The 9,693-nt window shown below is 46.6% G+C and overlaps 1 pseudogene; it reads left to right on the forward strand.

The window, feature by feature from the left end:
• Positions 1 to 647: 647 nt before the first annotated feature.
• LOC134346084 (nuclear factor 7, brain-like) lies at positions 648 to 9,448 on the forward strand (annotated as a pseudogene).
• The last annotated feature ends 245 nt before the right edge of the window (positions 9,449 to 9,693 follow it).

The following is a 9,693-nucleotide window of genomic DNA, read 5'->3' on the forward strand; positions in this document are numbered from 1 at the left end:
AATGGAAATAAGGAGTTGAATGTTTTCCACACTGTGACGTACAATGTCCAGTCCTGTGGTGATTCTTTGCCATTGTCACAGCATCAGTCTCCTCACAGCAGATTCTCTCTACATCCCGTGTTCCATACCATTAACTGATTTAATAGTTGCTATAAATTTACATTAATCACCGTTTTTACACCTCAGTCTGACTCTCTTTATTGTTTGATCTAAAAAAAAACACGAGTTTTTTGAGGAACACCGAGGGTTAGGCAGCATCTGTGGAGAGAAATGGACAATCGACATTTCAGTTCGAGAGCCTTCATCTGGACTGTCTAAACCCGGAATATCTTCTGTCCATTTTTCTCTACAAATGCTGTCTGACCTGCTTAGTTCCTCCAACTGCTCTCTTTTCCTCCAGATTCCTGCATTTACAGCCCCTTATGCCTCTCTTTTCAAGACTTGTCCCTTCAGTTCTCCCATAGACTGAGCCAAGCTCTTGTCTCTGGCTTTATTTATATTAGACTTGTTTAATGTGTTTCTGATCCCTGCTGTGGATTTGAACACGATTCCTGCTCACTGAAGAGGAACATTCATTCCCGAGACTGCAGCGCCCCTAGAGGACAATTGCGGTACCGCCGGCGTTCAGCAGCTCCCTGATCGTGAAAGCATTCTGAACCAGGAAGTACGGAGAGTTAACATGGCTTCGCAACGACAGATCGAGAGTTTAACCGAGGAGGTAATTTGTCCCATCTGCCTGGATTTCTTCACCGATCCGGTTATACTGGACTGTGGACACAACTTCTGCCGCTCCTGCATCACACGGTGTTGGGAAAGGGAGGAGAGAAACTCCTGCCCAGAATGTGGAGAGGAGTTTGCGGACGGCACCCTCAGGGTCAGTTGGGCCTTGACAAACCTGTCTGAGAAAGCTCGAAAACTAAACCCGAATCAGAAAAAGAAGGAAAGTAAACTTCTCTGCGAGAAACATCAGGAAGAACTGAAGCTGTTTTGTGAGACGGACAAGACACTGATCTGCCTGATCTGTAGAGATGGGCGGGAACACAAGTCTCACAACTTCATGCCGGTTACCGAAGCAGTTGAAATCTACAAGGTAAAACTAGCCAGGTCTTGATCAGCTGTTTACTTAGTTGAATATTTTGGTCTAATGTCTTCACTCTCTGATTCCCAGGGTCGGGTTCAATCTTCCTTAGACTCTCTCACTAAAAGAAATCAGACTTCGAGGAAATGGAGCAACAACAGAAAGAGAAGATTTCTGGAGTTCGGGTGAGGCTGCTGAGCAGAATTTACAAATTCGCTGTGTAGTTTTGTTCCCTTTAATGCAGAATAGCAGAGTATCGCAGCTCCAGTAACCTGGGATCGATCCTGACCCCTAGAGCTGTCTGCGTGGAGTTTGCATGTTCTCCCCGTAACCAGTACCATCCTTTAGCCGACACTGAATGGTTGAACGGTAAATTGGCTCCTGTAATTAACCTTGTGATTGTGGGTGGTCTGTGAATCAGGTCGGAGTTAGTGGGTCAGAGACGGAATATATGTTTCAGAGAGACCTGGGGGAATGTGATGGAGGGGGTTGTTCTGAGAACCAGCAGAGTAGTTAATGTGCTGAATAGTCACCTTCCATGTCATAAGGAATTACAAAAAAATAGCCTCAAATAGGAAACTAGTCTTTCCTTTCATTTGACAGGGACAGTCACACAGCCTTCAGTCCCAGATCACATCCCATTTTGCTGAACTGCGTCGGGTTCTCACTGAGAAAGAGCAGCGCGCACTCCGAGATCTCAGGGAAGAAGAGGAGAGGATTCTGAATCCAATGGAAAAAAATCTTCGAGAGATTCAAGAGAATTTAAATTCTCTCCAAGAGGAAATCTCAAAGTTACAGGAACAGATTGATCAACAAGAAAATATCACATTCCTCATGGTGAGAGATTTCAGTTTGGTTCTCTAAAAGTGCACAGTCACAAACTGATGTATTTTATCTCAAATACTGTAGTTGTAACCTGATTTTCACCATGCAGATGTCTTGACTGTTTAGAATTGTCATTGTCCCAAACTGGCCTCCCACAGCATCCGTACATCAAAGGACAGTCTGCAACCTTCTCGGGAATGAGTTACTCTGATCAGAACACTGAGCTGCTGATCGTTTCTGTGATCCCCACGTTTAATATCCCTGATACTCAGAGTAACACCCAGTTACAGTCACAGATTATCAGTGTGTTTCTGATATCCTCTTTATCCTTTATTAACAACAAAATGATGTTTTATGATTGACTTTTGGTCTCGTAAAAACAGAAGCATTTTCTCCACTTCCACCCCATCAAATCCATTCGGAATGTTAAATTCTGGCATCTGATCCTCCCTGACATCGTATCCAGATAAAAAAGCACATCCTGTCCGGTCTCTCCTGTAAGTTCCATAGAATTCATAGAATCTCATAAAATTCCTTGTACTTCCTCCCGTGGTTCTGTGTCCCTCTGTGTCCCCCCCCCCCAGCTCCCCCCTCCCATGTATAAGCAGCAGCAGGGCAACGATCACCCCTCCCCACCAGCAAAAATTCATCAGCACCTTCCACTGAGCACTCAAGCGTGCAGCAAACATCAATAAAGACAGAGACCTGCAGTACCCCAAAGACTGCTCGTTCATCCAGTAATTCAACATAACACAGGTTCTCTCTCCCGGAAATGGGAAAAAGTGGTGACACGTTTCATAGCAAGAGGGGAGACATAGTCAACAGCTCGCTGATTTACGATGTTAAAAGTCTGTTGCATTGTTGTTTTCAAGCTCTGTGCCAAAAGAACTCAAGTGTCGGGTCACACAGCTAGCAGCTCGCTTGTTGCTTTCGATTATCCATCTCCCACGACACACCGATTCCCCACAGAAGCACCGACCTCGAGTCTGCCCACCTCCAGAGCCATGGAACCCTGGAAATCTGAAGGCATGCTAGTCTTCTAGGCCGCGTCCTCGATATATCGAACAGCGGCCAGTCGTGAGACCCCGAGAGTGGGTCTCATTCCTGCAAAGAACTGAAGGCAGTGAGTAACTCCAGGTCAGAGACTTCAAAAGAACCCTGAAAGGGAAAAGTAGAGATACTAAATACAGAAATAGAGCTATTTCCGAAGATGCGAGCAAAGCAGTCTCCATTAGGCGCCATCGTACTCCTCAACTACCAGCAGCTTTAAATAACTTGGCTCAGATTCCTGCTATTGGGATGCCAACGGTCAGTCTCAGTCAGTTGAGATCTGTGTTTGATTTATTTCAGGAGGAAGCTCGTCGGAAGAGAAGGTAGGACGTGGTCTATACTGAAACTCTGTATGGATTTGTAAAATAGTTCAAATGTTGCTGATGCTCAGTTTATAACCAGCTGTATAATATTTTCAGGATCAGTGATGCTGCCCAGATATTGTCAGTGACAGATGGTGCCCTACTGGCTGAAAAATTCTACCACCCCTATTTGTTTGACACAGCATTCGGAGAAGCGTTTGATGGCATTAAACGAGGTAAAACATACAGATTCATTTGCCTTTGTTTCAGACACAATTAATTAATAATAAACACAAAATTTGGCTGTAATAATAGGCTGAAGGGGAACTGAAGTTTATTCTGGCCCCAACTCCACCTGAAGGGAGGCATCACTGTCACGTGATCACGTGGAGAAGTCAGACCCCTGAACACATCAACACTGGGACAAAATATAACCAATTCACCGGACTGTTAGATGAACCAGTGCATCCTGATCCCATTCATACTGGAAAAAATATGTCAATGCATGCGCTTGAATCCTGCCACAGTAGTTCTGGAATTAATGTTTCATTAGTGACATTAAAGGGGATAACATTTGGTATCACTGCAGTGACAAGGATTGTCAGAAAAATACACCAGTCATTCGTGCCAGTCACCCTGTCTGCCCTGTCTGTGACCGCAGTCTGATTGACTCGGGTCTGTCCCCTGCTGGACTCGCGAGTCTCACTGTTGTAATCAAACCACCACAGTGAAGCATCGTCAGACTGAGCCCGGACACACCAATCAGCATTGACCTCGGTGAACGATGGGAGAAGCCCACACAGCATAACTGGTCTGACGAATCTCTCTCACACACATACAGAAGAAGGATTGGCAGATTATCGTCAGAGCCTCAGTATTGCACATTGTTAGTACCACAACAACACACACTCACAGTGACACATATCCAAATGCATCATCAAAGTGGGGCACATCACCAGAGAAACAGACACATTTCTGTGTGTTTGTCCCATATTCCTCTAACCATTTCCTATATATTTACCTGTCTAATTTATTTCAAAATATTTTAATTATCCCTGTTTCTCCGGCTTCCTCTAGCAAGAAATTGCACATGTACTCACATCCCTCACAGATCATTTAAAAAACTTTATCTTCAATCTCTGCCCTCTGTTTTTGGACTCTGATATTCTGGGGAAAGAGACCATGTGTATACACTTTACATTTGCCCTCATGATTTTATATACCTCAAAAAGGCCCCCCCCCCTCAATATCCGACGCTCCAGGGAAATAGCCCCAGCTTATCCAGTCTCTCCTTTTAACCCAAGCCCTCCAGCCCTGGTAACATCTTCCTGTAATGACATCATTCCCAGAGTCGGGGACACAGAAATGCACACAAACTCCAAGTGCGGTCTATGATCAACTTCAAAGGCCTTGGTGTAGATCATGTGGACAATGTCTACCGCCCTGTCCTGGTCAATCCTCTCTGTCACCTCTTCAACAAACTGGAATTGGTGAAACATGATTTTCCATGCACAACGCCATGCTGATTGTCCCAGATCAGTCCTCATCTTTCCAAATGCTGTTCGATCCTGTCTCTCAGAAACTTTCCCACCACTGACGTTTGGCTTATGGACTGGACTTCCCTGCTATGTTCTCCCCGTGATCGTATGGGTTTCCTTGAGGTGCTCTAATTCCTCCCACAGTTCAATTAACCCATGGTGAGGCTCGGATTAAATCAGGGGTTGCTGGGTGGTGTGGGTCATTGTAACTTGTCCCATGGTCAGGCTCGGATTAAATCAGGGGATGCTGGGTGGTGGGGATCATTGTAACTTGTCCCATGGTCAGGCTCGGATTAAATCAGGGGATGCTGGGTGGTGGGGATCATTGTAACTTGTCCCATGGTCAGGCTCGGATTAAATCAGGGGTTGCTGGGTGGTGGGGATCAAAGGGCCGGAAGGGCCTATTCCGTACTGTATCTGAAATAAATTACAGCTGATGAAAGTGCAGTCGACATCATCTCCATGGAGTTTAACGAGGGATTTGACAAGGTAGCAGAGAATTAGATCACATGGGATACAGTACAATCTGGAATAGGATACAGAATTGTCTGGGTGGAGTCCTGTGACCAGCGGTTGTGCTGCTGGGATCAGTGCTGGGTCCACTGTTTTTCATCATTCATATGCATGATTTGGAGAGAATGTAGGTGACGTGTTAAGTAGGTTTGTTGAGGACTCTACAAATGGTGGTTTCATGGGCAGTGAAGAGGTTATTTATTTATTTAGATACAGTGTGAAACAGGCCTTCCCAGACCAATGACCTGCTCCACCCAGCAACAGTCGCTCTTCAACACTAGCCTAATCGAAGGAGATTTTACAATGACCAATTAACTTCCTAACCAGTTTGTTTTTGTACTAGAGTCATAAAATGACAGAAAAGTACAACACAGAAACAGGCCCTTTGGCCCATCTAGTTCATACCAAAACATTTAAACTGCCTACTTCCATCGACCTGCACCGTGACCATAACCCTCCACACCTCTGCAATCCATGTATCTGTCCAGACTTCTCTTGAACATTGAAATCGAGTTTACATGTATCACCTGCACTGGCAGCTCATTCCACACTCTTCACAACCCTCTGAGTGAAGAAGTTTCCCCTCATGTTCCCTTTAAACTTTTCACCTTTCACTCTCACACATAACCTCCAGTTGTAAGTCCTACCCACCATCTGCATTTACTCTCCTCATAATTTTGCATGCCTCTCTCAAATCTCCCTCAGCCTTCTACCTTACAAGGAATAAAGTCTTAACCTGTTCAATCTTTCCTTATAAATTTGGCCCTCCAGTCCAAGCAACATCCCTGTACATGTTCACTGTCCTCTTTCATTCTTTTTCACATCTTTCTTGCAGGTAGGTGACCAAAACTGCACATTATACTGCAAATTATGCCTCACCAACATCTCATACAACTTCATCAGAACATCCCATCTCCTGTACTCAATACTTCCATTTGTGCTTTCTTTGTGACACTATCAAGAGATAAATCTGCAGATGCTGGAAATCCAAGCAACACACACAAAATGTTGGAGGAACTCAGCAGGTCAGGCAGCATCAATGGAAATGAATAAACTCATTGATGTTTAGGTCTGAGATTTTGTGTGTGTTGCTTTGAATTTCCAGCATCCGCACTCTTTCTTCTCTTTATGATTTGGATCACTCTGAACAGTTTTAGTTATGTACCTGCAGGAAGGATGTTATTAAACTGAGTGGGTTTAAAACAGATTTACAAGGATGTCACTGGACTGGAGGGTATGGGGTATAAGGAGAGGCTGGATATTCTGGGACTTCTTCCTGGATCTCAGGAGGCTGCCAAGGAAGTTGTAGAGGTTGGTACAGTTACAATGATTTAAAAGACATCGGGACAGGAAAGGCCTCAAAGCTCTCCATCTTTTTCTGGACACCAGAACTAACCAGCTCCTCTCTACCACCACTCTCCTCTGCTTAGCGGAACTCGTCCTCACTCTCAATAATTTCTCCTTTGGCTCCTCCCACTTCATTTAGACAAAAGGTGGAGCCAAATGTGGGTCCCAGCTATGCCTACCTTTTTGTTGGCTACATGGAACAGTCTATGTTCCAAGCCCACACTGGTGACCACCTCACACTTTCTCTACACAACACTGACGACTGCACTTGTGCTGCTTCCTGCACCCATGCTGAACTCGGTAACTTCATCCACTTCGCCTCCAGCTTCTACCCCGCCCTCAAATTCACATAGTTCATTTCTGATACATTCCTTCCCTTTCTTGATCTCACTGTCTCTATCGCTGGTGACAGTTTATCCACAAATGTCCATTATAAACCAACGGACTCTCACAGCTACCTGAACTATACCTCATTCCACCCTGCTGCTTGTAAAACTGCCATCGCCATCCCCTTCTCTCAATTCCTCCGTCTCCTCCGATTCTGCTGTCAGGATGAGGCTTTTTGTTCCAGAACAAAAGACATGTCCTCCTTTTTCAAAGAAAGGGGCTTCTCTTCCTCCACCATCAAGCTACCCTCAACCGCATTGCTTCTATTTCATGCACATCTGCTCATACCCCATCCTCCGCCACCCTACTAGGGATAGGGTTCCTCTTGTCCTCATCTACCATCCCACCAGCCTCTACGTCCAGCAAATAATTCTCCGAAACTTCTGCCATCTCCAATGAGATCCCACCACCAAGCACATCTCTCCCTCCCGCCCCATGCAATTCCCTTGTCTGTTCGTCCCTCCCCACGGATCTCCCTCCTGGCACTGATGCTTGCAAGCATAACAAGTGCTACATTTGCCTCTACACATTATCTCTCACTACCATCCAGGGCTCTAAACAGTCCTTCCAGCTGAGGTGGCAATTGACCTGTGAGTCTGCTGGGGTCATATACTGTGTCCGGTGCTCCTCGTGTGGCCTCCTGTATATCGGCGAGACCCAGCGTAGTTTGGGAGACCGCTTTGCCGAGCAGCTACGCTCCGTCCGCCAGAACAAGATCTCCCAGTGTCCACTTCCCATTCCCATTCCGATATGTCCTCCACTGTTGGGATAAGACTACACTTGGGTTGGAGGAACAACACCTTATTTTCTATTTGGGGAGCCTCTAACCTAATGGCAAGAATATCATTCTTAAACTTCCGGTAATGCCCCCAAACCACCCCTCCCCCTTCTCCATTTCCCATTGCCTTTTCCCTCTCTCAGCTCATCTTGCCATTCAACTTCCCAGCTCATCACTTCATCCCTTCTCCTCCAGGTTTCACCTATCACCTGGTGGATCTCCCTCCCTCCCCACACCCACCTTTAAATCTACTCCTCAGCCGTTTCTCTCCAGTCCTGCCGAAGGGTTTCAGCCATGGATGCTGCCTGGACTGCTGGGTTCCTCCAGCATTTTGTATTTGTTGCTTGGACAGGTATGTGGTGGGAAAGGTTTAAAGGAGTAATGTCAAATATAGGCAAATGGAAATAGATCATTAAAATCAGTTGGTCACCACGAATGAATTCGGCCTTACCTCCATTTTAAATGCCTCCAGTGTTCGTTCACCTCATCCTCATCCAGCTGTTGCTCCACCCATTCCTCACATCTATCTACTGTTAACCCCCGCCTTTCTTTCCATTTCAGAGGAAATATCTCGGCTTGAAACATCGTCTGTATACCTCCCTTAACGCATGCTGCTTGACCCGCTGAGATCCTCCAGAATTTTGAGTGTGTTGATCGGGAAAAATCCGCTCTCCATGTCGAGTAAATTCTCGGGCAGATGCTGGTTGTCCATCCGCTGTGGTTGGGCAAAACGTCAGCAAAGTTTTCTGTCGGCCGCCTGACTGTGCCTGAGGCCCAGCGGTTTCACTCCCCGTCCCGGGGCCGCGCTGCTCGAGTCTCGACTCTCTAATTCTCTGCTTCTCCCCCCAGTCTCTGTCACCCTGGATGTGGAAACGGCGAATCCGGAGCTCGAGGTGAATGAGGATCGGAAGAGTGTGAGACGGACCCGGTCCCGGAGGAATCTCCCTGACACTGGGAAGAGGTTCACATTCTCGGCTTGTGTGCTGGGATCGGAGGGGTTCACATCGGGGAGACATTACTGGGAGGTGGAGGTGACGGGGAGTCGGCGTTGGGGTCTGGGAGTCGCCACAGAGTCTGTGGAGAGGAAGGGAGAGTTCACACGGAGTCTGGAGACCGGATTCTGGATCATCGGGCGGATTGATGATCTGATGTTGGTTCTTACTTCCCCTCGATCCCGTCTCTCTGCCGGTCCAATCCCCGGGAGGGTGGGAGTTTATCTCAGTTACGAGTCCGGGACAGTTTCATTTTACAACGCAGAGACCAAGTCCCATCTCCACACCTTCACTGGGAATAAATTCACGGAGAAACTTTATCCTTTCTTCTGGATTGCATATACAAACGAGTGGCTGAGAATCTGCTCCGGTTCCGCTCCGGGTCTGTAAACGGGTCGGGTCCCGGAACCGGTGTCAGGAGTAAGTCAGTGTAAATATAAATGTGCGGAGAGTGAAATAAACACGATTTGAGAATTATCGATCCATTAATTTTAACTCGTTCACCGCATCCGTCAACAGAACAGAAACACTGCAGATTCAGCAGCAGCCGCAGGCGGCGGGTCCTGAGCTCCCCGGCTCCCCCGGGTGCTAAAGTCCACCGGGACTGACAGGGTAACTGGGCAAGTGGTGGTGCTGAGTGGGAGAGGGAGGTCAGGTTGAATCTTGGGTAACACGGGACAGGTACTGTTGGTAACACACAAAGGGGAGAGAGGGGTGGAGGGGGATGGTGATGAAGGTTGGGGTGGGGTCGCTGGGTTAAACAGTCAAAATGTAATTGGCAACTGGTTGTATTGAATGTAATTTGTTGGTGTTGCAATAAATAATTAATAATAACAATACACATTGATGAAGGTAGAGCAGTGTATGCAGTATATATGAATTT

The sequence above is a fragment of the Mobula hypostoma genome, chromosome 5 (assembly GCF_963921235.1).
Source record: "Mobula hypostoma chromosome 5, sMobHyp1.1, whole genome shotgun sequence".
Lineage (NCBI taxonomy): Eukaryota > Metazoa > Chordata > Chondrichthyes > Myliobatiformes > Myliobatidae > Mobula > Mobula hypostoma.